Source organism: Cervus canadensis, chromosome 22 (genome assembly GCF_019320065.1).
Source record: "Cervus canadensis isolate Bull #8, Minnesota chromosome 22, ASM1932006v1, whole genome shotgun sequence".
NCBI classification, from domain to species: Eukaryota; Metazoa; Chordata; class Mammalia; order Artiodactyla; family Cervidae; genus Cervus; species Cervus canadensis.
The window spans coordinates 27,338,990-27,364,325 of NC_057407.1; the positions used below are offsets into that span (position 1 = coordinate 27,338,990).

The following is a 25,336-nucleotide window of genomic DNA, read 5'->3' on the forward strand; positions in this document are numbered from 1 at the left end:
AGTAAGCATCTGCGAATCTCACAACTGAAATTCTTCAGATGCCATTAGCAACATGGGGTGGGGGGTGGGGGGACAGGGAACAGTGAGGATTACTTGGAATGTGCATGGATTCACTAAGAATAATTAATACCAGACAATGCTCATTCCCCTTCGCCATCCTCACAGAAACTGACAATCAAGAGACAGTTACAAAACTTACCGAATAGGAAAGGAGGGGCAAGAGGGATAAATTAGGAATTGGGGATTAACATACACACACTATGAAAAGTAAGTAAACAATAAGGACCTACTACATAGCACAGGGAACTATATTCATTATCTTGTAATTACCTAAAATGATAAAGAATTTGAAAAAGAATATATATGTGTAGCTAAATCACTTTGCTATATACCTGAAACTAACACAACACTGTAAATCAACTATACTTTTTTTTTTTAATTTATAACAAAAAGAGCCTGGAAGGGTCATAAAATTCAGAAATCTGCAAGATACTCTGACCAGGTTTTTCATAAAATTCCAGTGTAAAAATAAAGAATTATAGGCTAGACATAATGAAAGTAAGTGGGTTGAACAGCTCAAAGTTTTCCTCTGCTTAATTATATCTATGTCAATTTAGACTGCAGCCTCTAATGTTATGCCATTGGGCTCCATCCAAAGTCCCATCCTGTTCATCTTTCTTATCAATAACTTGGATGCCAATGTTGCTGGCATTCCAGTCAAATCTGGGGGTGAACTGAAGCTTGGAAGGATAACAACGATTCTGAAACGTTTGAAGCAAAACTGAAAAAAATTCCAATACATTTGAAATTCCAATTCGTTGAAATCTAACAAAATTACATTCTCCAGAGGTAAATGCTAAATATGAAGCTTGGGTCTAAAAATAGAAGTAGACAAACTACACTACAGGAAAAAAAAAAAAAAAGAAACACTGCTCTCTCATATCACCTGGGCAGAGACTGCTCATAAATGTCTTATGGGTTCTGAATTAAAAGTGAGGAATACAAAATGGCTGCTAAAATTATTACTTTGATCTTATGTTTCATTAGTAAAAGTATATCATTTACAATCAGAAAAACATATAGTTCAGTTGTACTCTTAGTTGTAACAGAACAAAAGACATTATAGTACTCAGTTCAGTGTGAGAATGCCAGGGTTCATTCAGCATCTACGCTCAGGATGGAGAAGGAATTCTAGCCCAGCCCTGACCCAGACCACTTTCTGCCTTGAAGAAATGTTCTATTCCAACTTCCCTGGTGGCTCATGTGGTAAAGAATCTGCCTGCAATACAGGAGACCCAGGTTCAATCCGTGGGCCAGAAAGATCCCCTGGAGAAGGGAATGGCTACCCACTCCAGTATTCTTACCTGGAAGATTCCATGGACAGAGGAGCCTGGTGGGCTACAGTCCATGGGGTCACAAAGAGTCAGACATGACTGAGCAACTCACACTTTGACTTTCTCCAGTGCGGTAGTGACTACCCACATGTGGCTTACTGAGCTCTTGATATGTGGCTCATATAGCTTGAGGAACGGAATTTTTTTTGAGTTTTACTTAATTCTAATTAATTCAAATTTATGTAGGCACTTATGGCCCCTGGCTACCGTATTAGGCTGCAGAACCTTAAACAGAGCCATATGTCAAATGGTAGAACTGACTGGGAGGTTAACAACCCTGAAAAAAATACTCAGGGGGCCAAAATGACAACTGTGTTTAATCTCTGAAGTGCAGTCTCATGGAAAAGGGATTAGAAATATTCTTTGGAGTCCATTGGACAAAACTAGGACACACAGAAATCAGAGTAAGATAAAATTCATGGCTGTGTAGAAATAAGTGTTTAATAAGGATGACAACGTCAGAACCTGTGGCCACTGAACCCACCTCCAGCGCCTAGCACCCTGCCTGGCACCAAGGAAGCTCTCAGGAAATACTTCTCTTAAGTAAAGCAATCAATCAATCAAAATAGAAAGCAATCCAAATGGAATACAAATGCTTCAAAAGACAATTAATTCCTGCATTCAGGAGGAGTCCCACAGGAGCTGGCTGACCACCTCCAGGGACATCATGCAAGAGCCAGACATCCACCAAAAGGCAGCCGGAGCATATGAGGTCCTTCCAGATCTGCTACGAGCCTCACGTCTATCATCAGATGAAACTGCGTTAAGTCCTGACACTCGCTATTTGTGGGACTAATCAGACACCTATGGCTGTATAACGGATTTCTACATGTGAGTTTTCTTAGTGACTTCAAACAGCACACACTTTTTATCTCATAGTTTCTTCAAGCTATGAGTCTGGGCACAGGTTAGCTGGGTGCTTTGCTTAGAGTATCATGAAGCTTAATCAAGATGTCAACCAGGGCTGGGTTCTCCTCGACTGGGGAAGAACCTTCTTTCCACTCGCATGGCTGTTGGCAGCATTCATTCCTCCGTCCTTGTGGTTGCAGGACTGACAGCCTCCGGACTGTCTGCCGCCTCTCAGGCTGAGTGCCTTCAGCTCCTTAAGGTCATGTGTATTTCTCTGCCACACTGCTTCCCCAACATTCCATTTATATATCCAAGGCATTAAAGAGAGTTTGCTAGCAAACAGTTTACATAAAGTAACATAATCACAATGGGTGACACCCCATCACCTCTGCTGGATCCCACTGGTTAGAATCAAATCAAGTCCTGCCCACACTCAAGAGGAGGCCACTATAGAAAGGTGTGAACGCTAGGAGGTGGCGATCCTGTGGGACAACCTAATGTCTGTGACAATGACCTTGGCAGGTCACTCAGCACACAGCAGCTTGACCTCTATAAAAATGAGGCCCTACGAGCACAATGGAGTCATTACAGACACATATACTACACAAACTCACTTTAGAATGTAACCAAGGTCAGATTTGTCTCCATGATACTGTTTAAACCTCACAACAACAAATCTAGTAGGATAGATTTAGGTTAAAGAGGCTTAAGATTAAAAGAGAAGCAAGGCAACCCTTTAAGCCAGAGAAATACTTAAGACCTCTCAACCCATCACCCATCTATAGAACTTTGATAGTTCTAAGCAGAATTCACTCAACATTCATTTATTCAATATATTTGAATGCCCAGACTTCTCCACGGAGATACTCCTCTTGACACAAAAATATCTTACGGGATTTTTCAGAGAGCAATTCTGACTATCTATGAGTTTTGTTTTACACACTTAATTAAGCACCAAATCCCACGTGTAATCAGATTTCATTGTCCAAACCTCATAGGTTTGTCCTAATAAAACATCATTAAAAGGGTAACTTAATGCTTCGTACTTACTTGTTTGGTGAACATCCTCTTACCTCCCATTAAGTTACTAAGCATGCAAAAAAGATTTGATGATAGATCTGGCCTGAAATATTGGCTCAGTTTAATTTCACATTCCCAAAAAGAGGGTCAAACTCCATATCTCTCTCTCCCACACAATTTACATTTCAATAACGGTAACCTCAAAACCCAGTAAGGGCACTGTTCATATTCCTAGCAGCTTGCTGCCGAGAGCAAAGAGGCAGATGATGTTTGAGAGATGAGCAATTATGCCAAGCCAATCAATACAATGAACTGCAAAGATTAATCCTCTACAATCCTTTTTCTTTTTTCCTATAGAAGCCTGCATTTGGACATTTCTTGCTGCTTTCACCCACACCTCTATCATCTTCTCATAAAATAAAGAGAAAACATCAACAACTGAGAGCTTGTTGTCCATTAGAACTTAATGTTCCTCTTCTTTTTTTTTTTAAGAAGAACATTCCCTGTAGATTTTGGACTGAGAGAGTAAAAAGGAAAGGGGAGGCATCATGTGTGGGACACAGTGCCGGACGAGGTCCCTATGTGAGGTCACGTGTCCCTCACATTCACCCTAGGTGATGGAAATGATCAACTTTGTTTCACAGTGGGAGAAACAAGCTGAGAGAGAGGTCACACAGGTCGTGCAGACACACACATATATACCAAACAGCAACTGGAAGCCAGACCCTCAGAAGAGGATTCCCTAATACGGAGGACGTCTCTAACAGAGGAGAATCCCTCAAACAAATCATCTGCTCCACAAATATTTGAAAGTCTTCTATATGCTGGACACCACCACCCACTGCATGACTTGTAAATAAACCAGAGGACCAATAAAGAGGCGAGACCCAGAAATACCTGTAATCTCGGGGGGTAGCAAGAGGGGGAGAGGGAAGGAAGATGGCTTGATGTATATACAGTATGTCTAACAAGGTGAAACAGAAAAATAAAATGCCGCAAACCTTCCTGGAGAGGGTGTCTGTATGTTGGGATGTATGTGTCAGCAGATAGGGCTATCCTGGCTCAAAACCCTTATTAGTAGTAATACATTTCTTACCCACATGAAGGGCTCTAGCACCCAACTCATCAGCCCAAGCTCCGTGAAATCATTTCAATTCTCTGCACCTCACCTCGGAGGCATCAGTCCCCTCCTGGTAAGCTCCCTTGGATCAATGTTTCATCCGCTACGTTTGGGTGAATCACTGATCCTTCTCGTTCATTCTTTTGGTCCAGGCTCACAGAATATTTCCTGCACCTTTATTCCATTATTGCCATTCTATTATTTTCCCCATCGTCTGTTTTCCACTTCCAGAGACATTAAAGAGAAACCTTCTCCTAAAGGGTTACACAAGCCAATTTCTTTCTCTTCACCTGCCAGGGCCCCTTTAATCATGAAACATCAGGAAAGACCTACAAACCCAAACCCCCCTTCTACTTTTACCAGTCCCGTGGAATCAAATATGGGTCTTTTTATTTGCCTGCAGAATAGTACATCAAAAGAAGTGGGGCAGGGGGCCTGTGATTAAAAGACTGTAGCCGCTCAAGGACACAACTAAAATGTTACATGCCTGACTTAACGACTGGCCACTAATTAAATGCAAAACAGCAGCATCAGTGCAAAATGGGACATTCAACACTATACTGGGTATTTCTTTTTTTCTGCACAGTGAACACCCCTGGTTTCCCCCACCCTCTTCCCACTGCATTTTCAAAGTGTTTGGGACCAGATGAGCAAGCAAGCAGGATGCCGTTAATCAACCTTCCTCATCTGTGTGTGTGCCGCTGCATTCAGAGAGAATTAACAACGGGCTGAGCTGAAAACAGGAGGACCAAGGTGCTGCTGGCTCCCGTTCAAGTGCTCTGGGATTCCTGGCTGTCCCTTTAAGCCCCAAGAGCTCAAACTCACTGTTCTTCTGTTAAAACCCTGAAAATTGGAAAGCCCTATGGAAACCCTCTCTGGGCTTCAGAAAACCGCTAGAGATTAACAAAACTGAAAGGAAAGAGTTGTCAGGTATTTTCCTCTGTGTGGATGTTAAAATGGATGTTAAACCACTTGTGGAGCTCACTTTGGAGGTTCAAGGTATTAACGCAGGCTGGCTGGCTGCTGGCAAAGGCATGATCAAAGGCAGTGGGGAAGGGAACCCTGCCCCCAAATATCTCCCCAGCCAGGTTATCCTACTAAAGATCAACTCTTGGGGTTATTAAGGAATTGTCTGTCCTAGAGGAATTAATATGGGAAGGCTTTCAGCTGCCCATGCATTTGAAACAGCCCTAATGACACACATGTTGAATAACAACAACCAAAATAAATAGCAATAAACACAATAGCTGATCCTTGCTAATGAAAACTTCCTGTGTGTCAAACTCTGTGCTGTGAGCTGTATACACATTTCCCACATACTGCTCAGGTGATATTTTCTCCATTTTATGGACAAGGACACCTGAAAGGGTTGCACAGAGAGTTACAACTGAAGCCAAGGTTTAAATCCAGGCAAGTGACACCAGAGCCCAGATTTCTAAAGACTGTCCAGTTCTGCCCCTGTCACATGTGGTGGCTAGGTGGGTTTGCAAAACAATAGCTGGCCAACCAGGAAGAGAACAAGGGGCCTGCAGGACACAGCATGGCCAGTGGGGGCAGCAAAGAGCCCAGGAAGAGATGGGGAGAGGCGCTGGAAAGGACAGGGAAAAACTGGCCAAAAGGAAGCTTGTTTTACTTAGCAGAATCATTAAAGGCAAAGCCCTTGGAGTCACACCTGGTTTCAAATTCCAGCTCAAATTGTGAGCTGCTGGAGATCAACTTGCAATACTGTTCCTCACTTACCCTGTCTCTGGCACAGGGTCCGACACATGGTAGTTCCTACGTTTGGGGAAAAAATCGGTGTAATTAATCTGATCAATGCTTGAAAAACTTTCTCAATGAGAGACAGACTGAGATGGGAAGACCAAAAGAGACAGAAATAAATTCAAGCTCTCTAAGTTACCAGCTGGTGACCCTGGCCAAATGCTTCATCACTCTGTTCCTTAGCTTCCTGTAAAACACAGACAACAACCCTACTCACCCCAGCAAGAGGGGCTGATAAATCCAGTGGCTGCAGAATAGCATTTCACACAGCGTAAGTGTGATTTAAGCATTGTGTGTGCTCAGTCACTAAGTCATGTCCAACTCTTTGTGACCCATGGACTACCAGGCCCCTCTGTCCATGGAATTCTCCAGGCAAGGATACTGAAATGGGTTGCCATTTCCTTCTCCAGGGGATCTTCTCAACCCAGGGATCGAACCCAAGTCTCTTGCATTGGCAGGTAGATTCTTTACCAATAGAGCTACCTGTGAAGCCTGAAAAAGAAAGCTCGGCTCGTCCAAAATAAGTAAGTCATGGGAATGTGACGTCCAACATGGTGACTAGAGTTAATTACACTGTGTTGCATTTTTGGAAATGCTGAGAGATTCAAACTTCAAAGATCTTATCATAAGAAAGTATCTGTACCCGTGTAGCGAGGGATGCATGTACAGTAAGGAGAATTGTGGGGATCAGTTTACAACATATACAAATACCCATTCATTATGTTGTACAACTAAATCTAATGCAACATTATATATTGAAGGTGAAGTCGCTCAGTCATGTCCGACTCTTTGCGACCCCATGGACTGTAGCCCGCCAGGCTCCTCTATCCATGGGATTTTCCAGGCAAGAATACTGGAGTGGGTTGCCATTTCCTTCTATAACTCTACTTAAAAACTTGGTACAGATTAGTTAAAGAAAATTTCTGTTATTTAAGTGTTAACTGTGTTTTACTTTTATAACAATCCTGCCAAGAAATAGCCCTGGTTCAAACAATCAGTCTGAAAAACATGAGTATATGCAACAGAAAGAAGTGTGTGTGTCAACCAAAAACATGATGAGAGTTCACAGCAGCCTAAAGCATAGGCTAGAAGAAGCCTGTATGCTCAACACTAGAATGGATGAGTAGAGTGATTTGTTCATACAACAAAATACTACACAGCAATAAAGAGCTACCCCTACATGCACCAGCAGACATGAGGCGCACCAAACAACTCAGACAGGAAGGAATACAAGCTGTACATTTCTGTTCACACAAAGCTATAGGAGAGAGACAACTAAGCTCTGCTGGCAGAAGTGAACTAGAGGTCACCTAAGAGGGGCTGGGTATGAGTAGAAGGCGATACAAGGGACCCACCTGGGAGCTGGAATTTTGCAGTCTTTCTGAATACTGTTTTCATGAGAGTGTATGTATATGGTCAGGCCATTCAAGATGGCTGCTCTCTTGCTCTCTGTACATTTCCTGCTCCTGCTCAACCAGGCCTTGTTTCATTCACATGACTATCCAACACCCTGAATTATAGGGCTTCATCAGTAACTGCTTGCATGCTGCCCCTGCCCCAGCTGCTAGTTTCCCTGCTAACTAGTGAGCTAACCTGATGTCAATTCCCTCTATAAATGTTAGCCTCCTCCTCTTCAGTAAACTGGAGCCATGCCCTGCCTGCCATCTGCTGTCAATGATGGAGTGTTACTCCAGGACCTTCTGCTAAAGATCCCCTGTCCAATAAGCTACTGATGTCTCTGTCACTGTCTCTGGGCTCTTTCCTCAGGGGCTGGGCAACTCCAAGGCTTGCAGGCCTGTGGGGTGCCACCCAGGAGTACATCTGTGCAAATTCACTAAGTTCTAATGGTTAAGCTTTGGGTACTTTATTAGAAGCAGCACCTCAATTTTTAAAAATTAAAAAGTACTGAGTCAGTATGGTATGTAATATGATATTATGTTCCATTTTAGTAATTAATATTCAAACATGGATGCATTTAGACTATTTCATTACTGTTACTGTTTAGATGAGAATGGACATGTCTGTTTCAATAAAAATATGGGGAAATATGGTAAAACAAAACAAACCGCTCAAAGGCAGTATGCAAAAGACTGAAATTTGGAAATCACTAAACTATGAGCAGCACACACCTTAGCTAAAGAGGAAAGTCAAAAGAACCTTTATTCTAGCCTAGAATGAAAAAAAACAAAGAAACTACACCCAGGGACCAAATCCAGCCCACTGTCTGTTTTTTAAAACCCCAAAACTAAGAATGGTTTTTTACATTTTTAAATAGTTGAGGGAAATCTAAAGGATAATATTTCTTGACATGTGAAAGTCGTATGAAATTCAAATTTTAATGTTCACAAATAGGATGTTATTGGAACATAGCCTTGCTCACTCATTTATATATTGTCTCTGGCTCTGTTCCTGCTGCAACAACAGAGTTGAAAAGTTGTAACACAGACCACATGACCCACAAAGCCTAAAATATTTACTATATGGCCATGTACAGAAAAAGTTGGTGGATCCTGGCTCTAGCAGCTAATTTCCATCTTTGCCACTGATGTTGCCCATAAAGTTACCTACTTTCCTAATCTTTCCTCACTCAGACGCTGTCCTCGAACACCCAATATGATAAGATTCTTGGCACCAAATCCTGAGTTTATAAAGCCCACAGTGTGTGTCTAAACTCTAAGGTCTGATCCAATGACAGCTAGAGTATTATCAGAAGATCCTAGCCACAAAAGACAATGCAATCTCAACGTATCAGGAGCTAATATTAGAAGCTAGTTTCTTGTGTAAGTGGCCATTTTTTTTTCCAGAATGTTTACTCTGCCCTCAGGTTAGTTCTTACTTAAAAACCAACCAACTCTAGAGACCTTTTTTTTTTCAAGCCACTAGTGTATCTTCAAAGTATAAACATTTAACACTGTTGTTGGAACAGCACCAATAGAAAATAACTGAGGTGCTAATTGGCTGATAAGAAAGAGTAACTGAGAAAGGGTGATGGAACATGAATTTTCCCACCTCTGAACTTTCAAAAGGCCTATTTCTTCCACATGGAATATCCTTCCTTCTAGCTCCACTACAACTCAATCTCCCTTACTACACTGAAAGCTCACTGAATATGAAATCCATATTAAAATCAAGAATCACACCTACCACCTTATACAAAATAAGCATGTGAGAAATACACGGAGAAAGGAAGAAACTTATAAAGTCCTATCCTCATTCAATAAATATTGAATTGATCAAGATACACTGAATGTATCTGCTCATGTCCTTAGATTTTAAGTGACTATCCCTCCATGCGTGAAAGCAGGAACTCTTTTATGACAGACAAGTTCAAAATCTACCAGGGTGAATTTGTCCTTTTGGAAACAGGGTAAAAACCTTGCGATTGTGAAAAATTCTTTCTTGTGGAATGCTATTTATGAAAAGGCATGAGGTTTCTACTGCCTCTGTCTAATGTTAATCATTTATGAAATACTGTGGCTCAGCAACTGGACTCATTTCAGGCAGTAAATACACATTTCCTGTCAAAATGCATCAAATGGGTAAGGCTTCAATTTATTTGAGAATGAGCTGTAACTAACTTCAATATGTGCAATTTGGAGAAGCCTCTGATGGCCTTTAATAGCCTTGGCTGTTTTCTTCACTTCTTGCCCCCAAACCATAGAGTTATCTCTGAGTGGCTCTGCTAGAAATGGTTTTCAGGATCCACCTGTGTAGTATTCACTCCTTTCATTCCAAATCTGTTGCACAGTGTAGCCTTCCCTTCAATGGGTTTTCAAGAACTAAAGCTAGGTCTACACATAACTTGAAAGGGTGTTCTGGATTTGCTGTTGTTGTCCAGTCGCTAAGTCATGTCAGACTCTTTGTGACCCCATGGACTGTAGCCCTCCAGGCTCCTCTGTCTGTGGGGTTTTCCAAGCAGGAATACTGGAGTGAGTTGCCATTTCCCCCTTCAGGGGATCTTCCTGGATCTGGGAGCGAACCTGCATCTCCTGCACGGCCAGGTGGATTCTTTACCACAGAGCCACCAGGGAAACCCATATTCTGGACTGACAGACTATAAACTCTTCTACCACATAATGAACTCATTCAGGGAAGTTCTAACCTCACTTGTCACTGCATTGCACTTGTATCATTTCATCTCACTGCATGGAACAATGACATTAAAAAGTACAGGCTTGCTCCTTTACAAAAATTTCATCAAATGGTAGGCAGGCCAGGGCAGGTAGCTCAGCTCCACATAGCAGGGTCTCAGGCTACTTCCATTTTTCTCTTCAGCCATCTGCCTTTCATTCTCAAAGTCACCTTACAGTCCAAGATGGCTGCTGCAGGATCAACCATTACTTCACTTTCTAGGATTTAAGATATCCAAGAAGGGTTCCCTTCTCGATTTTAGGAACACACCCCAGAAACACCACCCAGTGTTTCTACATTTATTTCACACCATGAGAGAGGTTGTTAAAATCTGGTCTTGGTTCCACACAGCAGGTGCCTGGCTAGAAATCAGGGTTCCATTATGAAGGGAGGTGGAAAGATAAAGGCAAGTAGCATCTCTTCCATAAGCCTGTATTGTATATGTGCACTTTGTGTGGATGACCATCAAGGATCAAATAAATGAAAGAAATGAAGAGTCTCCAACATGCTGCCTTTCATCACTTCAGGGAACCTCCCAGAAGACTGCATTTCAGCACCCTAGAAGGTAACATTCACCACTATCTGTATTTCTTCTCAGACTGGTCAGTATCACATACTTCCTTATCCTGTTAACATAATAAAAAGACTTCAGGCATAAATAGTACCTCAATTGCACTTATCATGAGACCAAAGTATTTTACAGTTTAAACTTTTAGGGCTTTGCCTCCTGTGATATTTATAGATAAAACCATATGTATATGTATCTCGAAAAAGAAAAAAAAAAAAAAACCATATGTATATGTATCTTACTGAACCCAAGAGAAGAACTAAAGCCCTCTACTGCTGACATACCCCTGTGTATCAATGCGAAAAAGACTAAGAGTTCAGAGAAACGATGGCATTTATGTAACATGGAATGAGATGGCAGAAACCTAAACTGAATTCAACACCTCTGAGTTTTCACTCCAATGCCCAGCCTTATGGAAGATCACTACAACTTGGCAGAAGGAACGTGGCCTCTGGCAGAACTTCAGGAATAACGACAATGCGTCTTGACACAGAGCTGCAGCTTTTCAAGGATTTCCACATAGTAACAACCGGAAACGCCCACCACTGCTTTATACAGGGCAGATCACTGTTGGTTCGAGTAGGTAAAAGACATAAGTACTCGAGGGAACATATGAGACTTGAAGGGTGAGAAGGAGCCAATCAGGAAAGAAAAGGAAAACTAACAGAGGATGTACATTCCAAGGCAAGTACAGAGCCACTGAAGAAGTAATAAGTTTAGTGCATTCTAGGGAAAAGATGGGATGGCCAGTGTCATTACTGGAAAGCAAGCAAGGGGGCAAGGGCTCAGATGAGATCAGACAGAAAATCAAGACATTGGTAATCATCATGTTTCGCCACTACCTCTAATACAACTTTGGCTTTTCCTGCAAACAAATGCATTTTCAACATGGGACTCTTATCTAAAATCTGTCTGTCTCCATCACCCCCACTCAATCTATTTCAAAATCTATCTTCCAAGAGAAGGAAAAGAAGGTATCGTTTTGATGGCAAAGTATGCCTAGTTTTAAAATACATAAAAATTCCAGAAGTATAAAACATCATTTGCTTTAAGACAAGGTTTTCCATAAATTTCCTTTAACATTGGTTTGTGTATTTTTAAAAATAAGACGTACATACAAATACACAGTCCTACTTCTCATACTGAGAGTAAGCCTTTAAAATAACCCTCTGCAAGGAAAGAGTTCCCAGCCCCTGTTACCATATTTACATCTAGTAGGCCCTCAATTTCACTGGTTCCTTTAGCTGTGACATGCAAGGACCACTGCTTCAACCAGTTAGAGGAAAAGGAAAAAAAAAATTTTTTTATATCTTGACATCCATCAACTGACATTTTCAAGGGCAAGAGAGTTGCAGGGCCCAAGGAGCTGTCCGAGGTGCTTAAGGTTAATGGCTGTATTTACATAGCCATCAATTCACTTTACAAAGAACTGCCCCAACAGAACTGCGCAGCTCCCACCAGGCAGCCCAACCACGTAGAGCAGACAAGTCTCTAAACGAGGGGAAAAAGTGCCCAATAAATCTTAACAGCAGCATCTAGCTTTCATTAGATTATTTATCTGTTTATTTTCAGTTAACACGTCTTAAGCCTCTTATTTAACAAAACAGACTACATTTCCACCTCTGCATGAGTCACTTTCTAAAACATTCTGGCACTGAAAAGTAAAACAGTAACTGTACTCCCTGGATGGTGAGTACCTCCTACTTGTAACTGTCTAAAATGTGAGTCTCTAAACAGATGTGGCTATTTCAATTTAAAGTTAAATTAGTTAAAATGAAGTAAAACTTAAAATTCAGATTCTTGGTCACAATAGCTACGTTTCAAGTGCTCAGTGGTCACTTAGTGGCTATAAGAGCTGAAAGCATGGATTTTAAAACACTCTTCCTCATCACAGAAAGTTCTATTGGAAATTAAAAGACTGTTCATCTAGAAAGTCCAGGACCTGACTTCTTCTGGAGTTTGTACATCTTGATTCCAAGAGAACACAATGAATGGGGTGTTCTGCATCCCCACATTTTCCAGATGCATTCTTAAGCAACTTGATGCTCTAAAACATATCCTCTGATCCAGCAATTCCACTTCCACTCCAGAAAAACACATACACATGGCTACAAAGAGATGTGTAATTATGAGAGGGCTGTCAGCAGTAAACACTGGGTCTCAGTGTCAGGTACAAATTTGCTCAAAGATATTCTCATTATACTCACTGTAATAGAAAAAAGGGGGGAAAATATGAATGCCTGTCTGTATGAGAATGGCTAATTAAAATGCAGTAGATTCATAAGTGAACATTAATGGCAGTTAAATAAATGGACAAGTGGCTTCACTGGTAGTCCTTGCAATGCCAAGGAATGCCAATTGGATCCCCGTTCCAGGAAGATCCCACATACCATGGGACAGCTAAGCCCATGAGCCACAACTACTTAGCCCCTAGAGCCCATGCCCCATAAGAGAAGCCACTGCAATGAGAAGCCTGTGGACTACAACTCTCCAGCTCTCTCCACAGCTACAGTACAGAAGTGAAGACCTAGAACAGCCAAAAATAAAATTTTAAGAAGTAAATTAAGAAATGGACAAGCACTACGAATGTATCAACATAGGTAGACCTAGAAGACAACAGTAAGTGAAAGACACAAATTATTGTATGTTACTCTTTAAGCAAAATAAAAAATAAACAATCACACACATATGATATTTTTTAAAACACATACAATGTAAATAACATAAATACAGCAAATTACTATATTTTGATGTTTCTGCATTTTAAACTTTAAATCAAATTAAATGCCAGGTAGGCCTCTTACTTCTGTTGATCAGTGAGCATTGACAAATCAACTTAAAATGGTTACAGAGAGTCTTCTGAGACGTGATCAGTACATTCTTTCTCTTCACATTTGGATAGAGCATACTAAATATTATAAATATGTGCAGAAAAATATAAGCCAAACTCTTTATAAAATTTGGAGAGTGAAGAATAGAAGGGGGTTAGAGAGATAATTAAATGTGATCTGTACCTTTCATCCAAATTGGGAAAGAAGTAAGTCAAGGCTGTATATTGTCACCCTCCTTATTTAACTTATATGCAGAGTACATCATGCAAAATTCCAGGCTGGATGAAGCACAAGCTGGAATCAAGATTGCCAGGAGAAATACCAGTAACCTCAGAAACACAGATGACACCACCCTTATGGCAGAAAGTGAAGAACTAAAAAGCCTCTTGATGAAAGTGAAAGAGGAGAGTGAAAAAGCTGACTTAAAAGTCAACATTCAAAAAGCTAAGATCATGGCATCCAGTCACATCACTCCATGGCAAAAAGATGGAAAAACAATGGAAACAGTGACAGACTATTTTTCTTGGGCTTCAAAATCACTGCAGATGGTGACTGCAGCCATGAAATTAAAAGACACTTGCTCCTTCAAAGAAATGTTATGACCAACCTAGACAGCATATTACATAGCAGAGACATTACTTTGCCAACAAAGGTCTGGCTAGTCAAAACTATGGTTTTTCCAGTAGTCATATATGGATGTGAGAGTTGGACTATCAAGAAAGCTGAGCATCAAAGAATTGATGCTTCTGAACTTTGGTTTCAGAGAAGACTCTTGAGAGTCGCTTGGACTGCAAGGAGATCCAAACAATCCATCCTAAAGGAAATCAGTCCTGAATATTCATTGGAAGGACTGATGCTAAAGCTGAAACTCCAATACTTTGGCCACCTGATGCAAAGAACTGACTCATTGGAAAAGACCCTGATGCTGGGAAAGATTGAAGGCAGGAGAAGGGGATGAAAGAGGATGAGATGGTTGGGTGGCACTACCGACTCGATAGACGTGAGTTTGAGCAAGCTCCAGGAATTGGTGATGGACAGGGAAGCCTGGCATGCTGCAGTCCACGCGATCACAAAGAGTTGGACATGACTGAGTGACTGAACTGAAATGAACCTTTCATTTTATTCTAATTTTGCTTTTACTGTTTCAGAACTTGTGAGTTAACCAGCGGGACTCCCACAAGGTCGCTATGATCCTATATTACAACTGATGTCACCCTTGTCCATGAGATTCAACGCTAGCAGTTATAACACTGACCAACCAGCCATTCTCAGCCAGCAGAGAATGTATCTACATGCACCAGGCTCTACAGTAAACCAAATGCCATGTTTCTTTCCTAAGTGGATATTTGTTCTTTAAAAAAAAAAAAAAAATCAGGTAATTTTGTTGTTTGGATGCTTCTGCCATTTAATCTTCCATGTAAGCTATCTTCCGTCATGCCCTCAGCTGCCTTTCAGCTCGGAAGCCTCATCTTCTAACTGTCTGGAGTTGAGTGCTGGAGGGGACGAAGGGCACAGTGGCAGGCAGCCAGGGAGGAGAGCCATAGCATCTTGACAGTTGGGCAGAGATGACCAAAGTAAAAACCAGTCAAAGGGACAACAGTGACTGATGGGTCCCAAGAAAATGTTAGTACAAACCTAGCCACATGCAATGTGCCACAGCCTCGAAGAAACCAACGCCATTCCACAAACTAGCTATGCAATTAAAACACAGCTCTCGAGACAGAGGAGATTAAATGACCTTGATCCCCTCTTCTTGGTGGTTGCCAGTTCTTCCCTTCCTGCCAACAGCCACAAGTTTCTGTAAGTTGAGCTATCTCTGAAAAAAAAAATTCATAAAACCCCAATTAAAAAAAAAAAAGACTGAAGATTTTCTAAAAATCAACCTCCTCTCATTTGTCTTTTATTCAGAAGAGACTTCAGTTTGCAAACTTCACATTTTTTTTTAACAGTGCAAGACAAAAGTCAAATCCACCAAAAGCTTTTCACTTCAGCAAACACAGGAGATAATTTATTCCTCCAAGTGGTAGGAGAACACAAGAAGCCAGGCATCTGTGCAAAAACTTTCCATATCCCCTCAAGTCCCATAACTTCATCTCCATCTCCGTCTTCTGGTCCTGACTGAACCTTCAATTATCCCCAGAATGGATGAAATCTTAAATCCACATCAGCTTTTAACATCTGCTGAGTCTTAACTATACAGAGACGAAATTCATGTATGTCACCTGCAGACAGGATTACAATTTAAATCAGACTCAGAAGTATATGTACTTAGAAGCCACATTTTCCCTAGTCAATACAGACATCAGTCCAATGACAGAAAGAGGCAATATGCATGCTATGTGCTCCACACAACAAAATTTCCTCACCATCCATTTAAACAATGGATTCTTGTGGGAGGGTGGTTTAGGGGTTTAGGATAGGGGGACACGTGCACCCGTGGCTGATTCATGTTGATGCATGGCAAAAACCACCACAATATTGTAAAGTAACTATCCTCCAATTAAAATAAATTAATTAATTTTAAGAAAAGTTCTCAGCCACAGAAAATGCATCTTATGCTCTAAAGGAAACTTACAGACATAATCAGTATCAGTTTCTCACCTATAACACCTATCTAACCAACATCTAATTTGTATTTTGGGCCCAGGAATTTAAATTCATCTCCAGAATCATTCTATTTAGACAAACATCAATGTATTACAAAACATAAAACCTACCACCTAATAACACAGTCCCTTTTCTAAAAATTTTCATATTAAAAATTTTAAATCAAAAGATGAGCTATAAAAAGAAGTGCTAAGTCAAGTATGGTCTGAGGGGCTCTATGGGGACTTGTCAGAAGTGAACATTATCAGGCTCCAGCCCAGACTCACTGAACAAGCACATGGGAATCTGTATTTTAACAAAGTCCTCCAGGTGATTCTTTGGCCACCTGATGCGAAGAGCTGACTCATTGGAAAAGACCCTGATGCTGGGAAAGATTGAGGGCAGGAGGAAAAGGAGACGACAGAGGATGAGATGGTTGGATGGCATCACCAACTCAATGAATATGAGTTTGGGTGGACTCCAGGAGTTGGTGATAGACAGGGAGGCCTGGTGTGCTGCGGTTCACGGGGTCGCAAAGAGTCAGACATGACTGAGCGACTGAACTGTGCCAGGTGATTCTTAAGCACTGGTCCAAGTAATAATATTAAGAACTGCAATCATACCAGAATGGAGGGTATCACCAAGCAAGAGTGATAATATGAAATAGACTTTTTAAAAATCCAAGATTTGCAGAGGACAAAAAATTTAAAAACTATAATCAGCATGAACCCAATATTCATCTTCCCTTGTCACTTACTTCTCAGTAAACGAAGGCAGTGCAACTCATATATGGATGTAGTCAACCACTTGTAAGTTCATGTCTATTTATGCTATGGTTCAGAAATATTTGAACTACACACATCTGATTTAGGATTCCAGAAGGATTCACCCCCACCCCCACCCCCAGATGGAGGCTTATTTCTAGGCCTTTAGAATCAAATTAGAATATCCCTTCAGATACCTATTTGTGCAGACTTTAATTTCAAGTATATTTAAATGTCTTCGCATCTTGCTTTGGCTCATCACATCAAGCCAGGCCGCTTACGCTGTGTGATCACAATAATGAATAAACATGGGGTGCTTATAAAGGACGCGGGTACCACAAAACTGATCAATTGTTAATTCTCTAAAGTGACTATACGTGCTTTCTTTTGCAGTCACTTCATTAAGCTGTGCTTTTGGTGGCGGGGGCAGGGGGGCGGAATGCCCAAGTCCTCTGCCCACTGTCTCTGTAAAGTAAAAATACGGTAATCACTCAGAGCCAGCTTAAGGATTACTTGATCATTTCCTTGTACTGTCTTAACCCACTACCACCCCCCACCTCCAGCAAGGAATGAAATTGGCGTGGCATTTTTAGAAACATGGGCTGCACGGTTACTAACCACCAGAGGACTGGAAGCAACACCACTATTTGCAGCCAAAATAACCACGGTGTGTATTTACTGCCCTCTGGTTATTCTGATCAAAGATCAATTTCTCAATGAGCATCTGATCCACGCCTCAATCAAACTCCTCCGTGTGGCAGGATGAGGACCTTCACAGCTTCTCTTTGGAATCAGCGTCTTTCTTACTCCGTTCTTAGCTGCCCCCACCTCCCATCCCTGGGCCCCATGCAGGAGCAGTCCAGCCAATCTTTCCTCAATTGGAAAAATGGATACTCTAGTGAGAGATTGGCTCTACTGTCCTGCTGGGTTCAAACCTTGGCTCTTTCACAAGCCACCAGTGTGGCTTCCTGCCAACATGCCTTACTTTTCTCATGCACAGGATGGGGACGATGACTACGGCTACCTTGGAGGGCTTGGTGTGTGTGGCGGGAGGTGGGGGGGGCGGGTACTGGTGTACGGGAATTAAATGAGACAGTGCATCAAAATTCTCAGAGCAGTAAAAGGATACATTCTCTACGGAAAACAGGATGGCAGGTCTTCAAAAAATTTAAAATAGAATTACTATATGACCTAGGCACTCCACTTCTGAGTATTTACCCAAAAGAAATGAAAGCAAAGATTCCAACAGATATGTGTACACCCAGGTGCATAGCCTTTATTCACAATAACCAAAAGGTGGACACTACCCAAGCGTCCCTGGATGGATGAAAGGGTAAACAAAATGTGGGGTATATACACAGGAGAAGAGTATCCAAACTTAAACAGTCGGGAAATTCTGACACATACTACAGCACCTGTGAGCCTTGAAGACATCATGCTAAGTGAACTGAGGCAGTCACAGAAGGACATTGTAGGATTCTAGAGTGGCTCTATTTGTAAAGATACAAAACAGAATGGTAACTTCCAGGGGCCGGAGGGAGGGGAAATGCAGAGATGTTGTTTACTGAGTACAGAGTCTCAGTTTTCCAAGATGAACAGAGTTCTGAGGAGGGATGGTGGTGGACGGCTGCTCAACAACGTGAATGGACTTACACATTTCAAAGCATACAGTTTAATGGTATTAAATAGGTAAACTTCTATTATTTGTATTTTAACACAATTTTTGTAAATGCTTGATGCAGTAGCCAGCAATATCCTTATTTAGCAAATGATAGTCATTGTTGCTACTATCATTTTTTAAAAGGCCAACAAAGAAAATAGTTCAACCATCCCTTAATGTAAATGTGGCAAATACCAGCAGAAACTAGTGAAAGAGACATTTACTATCAAATGTTCAACTCCATGTAAATGTTTCCTTGCACACCCCTTGTACATCACTCTTATCCCTATGTGCCCTTATTGGGGATGTTTAAATATTAACCTGCTAGTTTCCCAAACTTCCTTAGCCGAGCATCACCCCCAGACTTTGAGGTGGTGGGAATTCAGCACACATGGAGAATGAGAGGTACCAGGGGACAGACTCACAGTCGTTCTCCAGCTTGGCTAATGGAGCTCTGCGCTCCTGAGCTGACCCGACAGTCTGCAAAGAGCAGGACAGAACACAAAGATGATAGGAGTTTTATCCTGGGAGGACTGAGCCCCTGGTAACCAATTTTATGGCTCTTTTGATTTGAGTCTGTGGATGTGTCCGTGTGAGAGAGAGAGAGAAGGAATTAATCCAGGAATACAGATGAAGAAAGCTGTGGGTCTCTGATGTGAAGCCCGGTTGCATAATCAGTTCTGAAAGCAGAGAAAAGGTAACAGATGTTTACATTACAATCTGGCTGCTTCTGGAAGAGCTGCCAAATGATTTAAATAGTAACGAAGACAGCAAGATCACCAGGCCCCAGTGACTTCTTGTCCCCACTGATACATTCAGAGAATTCACCCCAATAATATTTTCTTTGGATGGCCCCAATTAAACACCTCTTTGGAGGTGTATATATGTATGTATATATGTATACACACACACACATATATATATACACACACACACACTTTTTTTTTTTTTGCTTTCAAGGTGCTTTAAATCTCAAACTAGACGTCAAGAAAAAAAAAGGTAGAACTCAAGGACTTATTCTAATATTAATATCATGAAACTTGCTGCCTTTGGCAAAGAGGAATGCATTTTAAAATGAATTTTTAAATAGAATAAGATACAGCCATGAAAAAGAATGGCATACACACAGATCAGCTCTTTTCACTGATTCATCGTCCTTCTGAGAATGGCTGCAAAGCACACACGGGTCCCCTACGATTGTGTGTAAAACCGTTACAGTGCACGGAGGTCTCCACTGTTGGGGAAATCGCCCAACCACATGCCTATCAGACTCCTTCCCCAGCAGTGGATTCACCAAGGACCCTCCAGGAGACCTTTGCCAAGTAAACAAACCAGGACACAATTTATATGAGGGATGACCCCATTTATCTAAAGTGATTTGGTCTAAATGTCTGTATGTGGAGAAAAGCAGGAGGAGGGAATTGGAAATACATTTACTGCAATATGAAAAGGAACTATTTCAATGGCAGAATTGGGTTCCTTTTTCTTTCCACTTTATACCCTTCTATAGTATGTAAATTTTCTACCCCAAACATGTATTATCTTTATAAATGTATTAGAGAGAAACAGAGAGAGAACTGTATGAAAGGGAAGCCTAGAGTGATTAAAAGAATCCTGGGTTTGCATTTAGAGATCTAGGTTCCCTGCCAGTAACAGTGAGCTGGGGACACTGGATAAGCCATTTCAAGATGCTGGGCCCAGAAAATTGTACTTCAGCAGGGTTTCTCAACCCCAGCACTCTTGACATTTTGGGCTAGAGTATTCTCTGCTGCAGAGGCCATGTTGTGCATTATAGGATGCTGAGCAGTATCCGTGGCCTCTACTTTCTAGAGACCCACATAACCCCACCCCAATATGGAACACCAAAGACGACTCCAGACATAGCCAAATGTCCCTGAGGGGGCAAAACTGCCCCCCAGTTGAGAACCACTGCCCTAGATGATTTCAGTTTCTTCCTTGCTGGAAAACTTCCTTGATTATCTGAGGAGCTGTGTCTATAGTCTGAGGTCTTAGGTGATGGACAAGGAAGTACCTTTGTTATAACAAGGACATGCCAATATTTTAATGATTCATTAAACCATAGGATAATATGAAATTAAATAGAGGAATAAAACCATAAATTTTCAGAGAAAACTTTAGGATACACAACACAGATGTAAAACTAAGAGAATTCAAGCAGACATAATTAATGGTCATCAAAAAACTAATCATAAAAGCAATGCTAGTTTTTAACAGTTCCACTTTTAGTTAAGACAACTGAAATGCCGCAGAAATGTTTGACCAGTATCTAGTTTGGAATGAATTTACAGTGCTAACAAAGCCAACATAGACTATTTTTTCTGCAATGCGTATTTTTATTTTAAAAGAATCCCACTGTTCTCTCTTTAAAAGAAATATAAACATATCTTCCTATCTTTCTAAAAGGGATTATGCTACTCTTCTGCACTAACAATACTATGAACAATCTCTTAAAATGAAACAAATTAGCCACATCTTTACTATCTTTCTAAATACACCATATTCCTTTTATTTGGCATTGTATTAACAAGAATTCCCTAACATCTGACACTGCTGTATTTCTGAATGAAAATTATTTATGCTCATGCTAATAACTTGCTACTGCATGATCCTGACATCTTTTGAATTAAAAAGAATGCCAAGGAAAGAGTCAATGTGGTTTTACATGAATGACTCTTTGAAAATCAGTAGTTCATCCATACAGAGAAAGGCATTTATTAACCCTATACCTGGTACACACTAAGTGTTCAACAAAGGTAAGATGCCATTATCAATATTCATGATCATACTTAAAAAAGAGTATTATTCCAAATTATCGGTTTGGCTGCACAGCAGCTAGAAAGCGCAAAGTATGAAGGAAGAGATTATCACACAATAAATCAATGTTCTGAGCTCTCAGACCTGAAGCGATGCCTCAGCATCGCTTTATCATCCTTGTCTTTCCCTGTGCTCAGGGTCCAAATAGGTCCAAATAGGACCTCAGATAGGTCCAAATTGAGTCACCTTACCCACTCCTCCTCCACCATCATCTCTCTGTTAAATGTCTCTTTTATAATTACAATACTAAGCTACCAGGAAGTGACCCAAGCTAACTGCTGCATACAGTTATCAAATCTCTGAGTCGGGTTCAACAAACTTAACGTTGTAACTAAGACTCAACAATGGAAGAAGTGGAAGTAGTCCTCCCTCCACGGAGACAGCTAAAATGTGGGTCCCAGCACATTACTAAAGCCATTCCCGCCAGCTTTTCACCAGAAAGCACAGTGGGCTAGGAGTAAGGATTCGGGAGTTCTAAGCCCACAGTGGATCCAAGTCACAACATCTCCTACTTTTGATCTTCTGGAAAATGGAACTCAGATACTTCACAAGTTCAAAATCCTGCTTGCCTTTGAATTTCCCCTTAAACCACACTGCACAGTTAAATTTATGTTAAAAACAAAACCCAAGAACCCTCTTAACTGACTTTATGGAGGAAAGTAGATTTAACTTGCATGGCTACTGCAAAACAGAAAGAGTTACTTTTATTTTTTCAATAGATATTAAAAACATGGGAAGTCAAAGTTAATTTTACGCTGTGAGCAGCGGGTTGCCAGAGTTCACAAAGTGAGTTGGCTATTATTGTAAAACCAAACTCCACACACCCATTCAAGCCTATTTATATAAGGGCTGCCTAGGAAGGATCTGAGCTCTTTCTAATAGTGTTTTCAAAACAAATGATTATGAAGTCATTAAGGTAGCCAAAATTGTTTCACCAACCCCTTCAGAGACATCTTTTTCTACTGCCTGTCCCCCTACCCTCAATCCTGAATCTGTTTGACAAATTAGAATGAAGAACACTATTTGCTCTCCCAGTCATTTATGATTGACTTCAAGATTTGTAGGTACACTGATAATCCTAGCAGATTCATACGCAACACTTGATGAAAAGTATACATGTATGCAAACAAGTGAGTCCATCACCTAGATGTTCCACCTATTTTAAAAAAAAAAAAAAAAAAGGTTAGTCCATTTACTATGATGTCTCTCCATCAGTAAAAAAAAAAAAACAAAAAAAACAGAGCCAAAATGCAGGGTGAAAAATTTCCAAAGAAGAAAGCAAATGGGGGAAAATGTACTTATGCAAATTCTAAAGAGATCTATAAAACTGCAATCTGAGAATTTTATTATTAAGCTAAGCTTCTTAGTGTACAAATCCCCAAAACTCTCCAACTGGGCAGCTAATTGAGAGGAAGAACCAAAGAACTTCCCTCTTTTTCTGATTCATCACAGGCAATATAGAAACCCTTGCTGAATATGATAATGTGACTTTTGTCAATGCATGTTCAAATCAGATAGCGGATTGGCTGGTGATGATGTCATACCCAAGGGTCAATCTCCATTGAATGCAGTTTTAATACCATATACACCAACACATCATTTACATAACAAAGTATTAATTTAAGTGTACCAACAAATGAACTGTGCAGCTAATAAAAGCAGCTGTTAGAGAAAGGCTATGTGCCACTGAAAAGTAGGTAAGGGGATAAAGAATCTCTGTGTCTGTGTGTGACTAAACGGAACTAGGTCATCAAACAAAACACATCTCTAAAAGGAGTCAAAAAATGAATATTGAAATTTAAGTGACTCAGAAAATTCTAGAACCAGATATATGGAAAAGTTGCCTCAAATGAAAAAAACATTCAGTGATCAAGTTGAGATATTTGTAGGGTTTTTGTGTGCATGTTTGTGGGAGAAGAAAAAAAAAATTAGCCATTCAAAAATAAGTGAACTGGCAGCCACTGCTTATCTGGTAAGAGCAATTTTCTTATCTTTTAACAGAGAAAACCGGCCACATCAAATCATGACTTACAACCTTGTAATACATTTCAAAGTGTCAAAGGGGAGTTAAGATGGTACAGTGGGAAAACAAAGTCATCTAAAGCTGAAAAATGAGAAGAACTGAGGAAGAAAATCTTGAAATCCATTTTTCGGACATGAGAATATTGATCAGGAAATGCCTACACAGATGAAGAAAGCTTTTTGCACAAATGAGCAATGTCCACTCACACGGTCAGTTTGGGAGGACATAAGTCATCATTAGTCATAATGATTCTGAACACTGCTCTCATACCGCCTTATTAAGATCTGTATTTCCAATCCAAAGGCAACGCTGGGCTTACACACTGATTCACAACCACAAACAGCAGAAATGCTCCTCATTGTAAAAACCCACAGTGAGCTGTTGAAGAATTCTCCAAGTCACACATCTGTCCTCAGATGACTGAGTGCAAAACACAGATTACATCAGGAAATGGATGTTCTTAAATTATTTTAGCCTTTTTCTGTTTCCTTTGAAACCCGGGTCCTGCCTGAACAGGACTCAGACACACAAACTCATTGTCCCTCAGCAAGTGGCCTGGAAGGAGGGCAAGTCTGACCAGGAACCTGAACCATCGTCGTGGACCAATTTGGGCATCTGGGTCTGCAGGTGCGGGCTTCAGGTTGTTGAATCCCCAGACCACGGATATTACGGAAAGAATCAGACCACGGCTTTGAACGTCTCCGTTCCCACGCTCCAGGGTCACTTGTCACATCACATCAGCCTAGGGACGGCGGTTGAAAAGTTAAAGAGGAACCGAGGACACGGATACAGACGCTTCCTCAAAGGGGGTCCTAAAATCCTGTGTAGGGGGTGAGCACAGGGGTAGGTTTCAGCGAATAACCATGAACTCGTGTATACACATCTGGCTGAGGAGCTGCTTCAGAGCCTAGCTAAGGTTCTCACGGGGGTCCGTGGAAATCCCAAACGTTAAATGACGCTGATTCAGGCGGAAAACACACCAGTAGCACAGTGTCTGGCCTGGGTTGTCTCCCTAGGAGCGGGTTATCGGGCGTTCCACTTCATCGTCCCCCGAGAAAGAGAACATGCATTAAGGTTAAAGATGCCCTCCCTTCCAGGGGCTGACTGACAGAGCAAACGAAGCAACCGGGGACGACACTGAAAAAGACAGGAAGAAATTCAAGTGCGCCGGCTTGGTGGACAAATGCTAGATACCTAACGTGGGAAGGGATGGTACTTCTAGACCCGCTACGCTTCTCCCCTTGAGTGGGAAGCTTCGCGCTCACAGCTGCAAGTTGCGCCCCGGATCACGCAGCATCCTCCCAGCAAGAGCCGGGCAAACAGGAGATCAGCTGTAGGCTAACCCGCTCTCTCCTTCAGGCTCCTATCAAGATATCGCCTCAGACCTAAGGACTTCTTCAAAACAAGGACTCACGGCCAGTTCGCCCTCTGCCTCTACATACCAATCCATCAAGTGACCTCGCAGCCATTCACGGAGCACCCTCGGGATCTCTGAGGGACAGACACAAACGCTGAAGTTGGAAGCTTGCCACACACACACCCCGCTTCCTAGCGCCGCTTCCAACTTCGGGGTGCACGGCAGCCTCCTCACAGGAGGTCACTCCCGCAGTCCAGAGCGCCAGGATGAGCGGGAGGAGGCAGCTGCTGCCCCGGAGACAGACCGTGAGCAAACGGTCCCAAGTCACCCCAAGCCCATCTTCCCGCCTCCCCCTTGCCCTTACAACCTTCCTCACTCAGCTAAAGCCGGCAGCCAAGTCTGAAACTGCGCGTGCAGAGCGACACACAGATTTCCCT

At 41.5% G+C, this 25,336-nt stretch overlaps 1 protein-coding gene across 4 annotated transcripts in view; it reads right to left on the bottom strand.

Moving 5' to 3' along the window:
* Nucleotides 1-25,336, bottom strand: part of TAFA4 (TAFA chemokine like family member 4) — a 202,496-nt gene that overhangs the window by 141,908 nt on the left and 35,252 nt on the right. Inside the window, exon 1 of one of the 4 annotated variants that reach the window (XM_043442884.1) lies at nucleotides 24,985-25,004. The exons of the other annotated variants lie outside the window; for them this stretch is intronic. The gene's annotated coding sequence lies outside the window, so the exon portion shown is untranslated. Of the gene's footprint in view, nucleotides 1-24,984; nucleotides 25,005-25,336 lie in introns of those variants that run through there. 4 annotated transcript variants of the gene reach the window in all.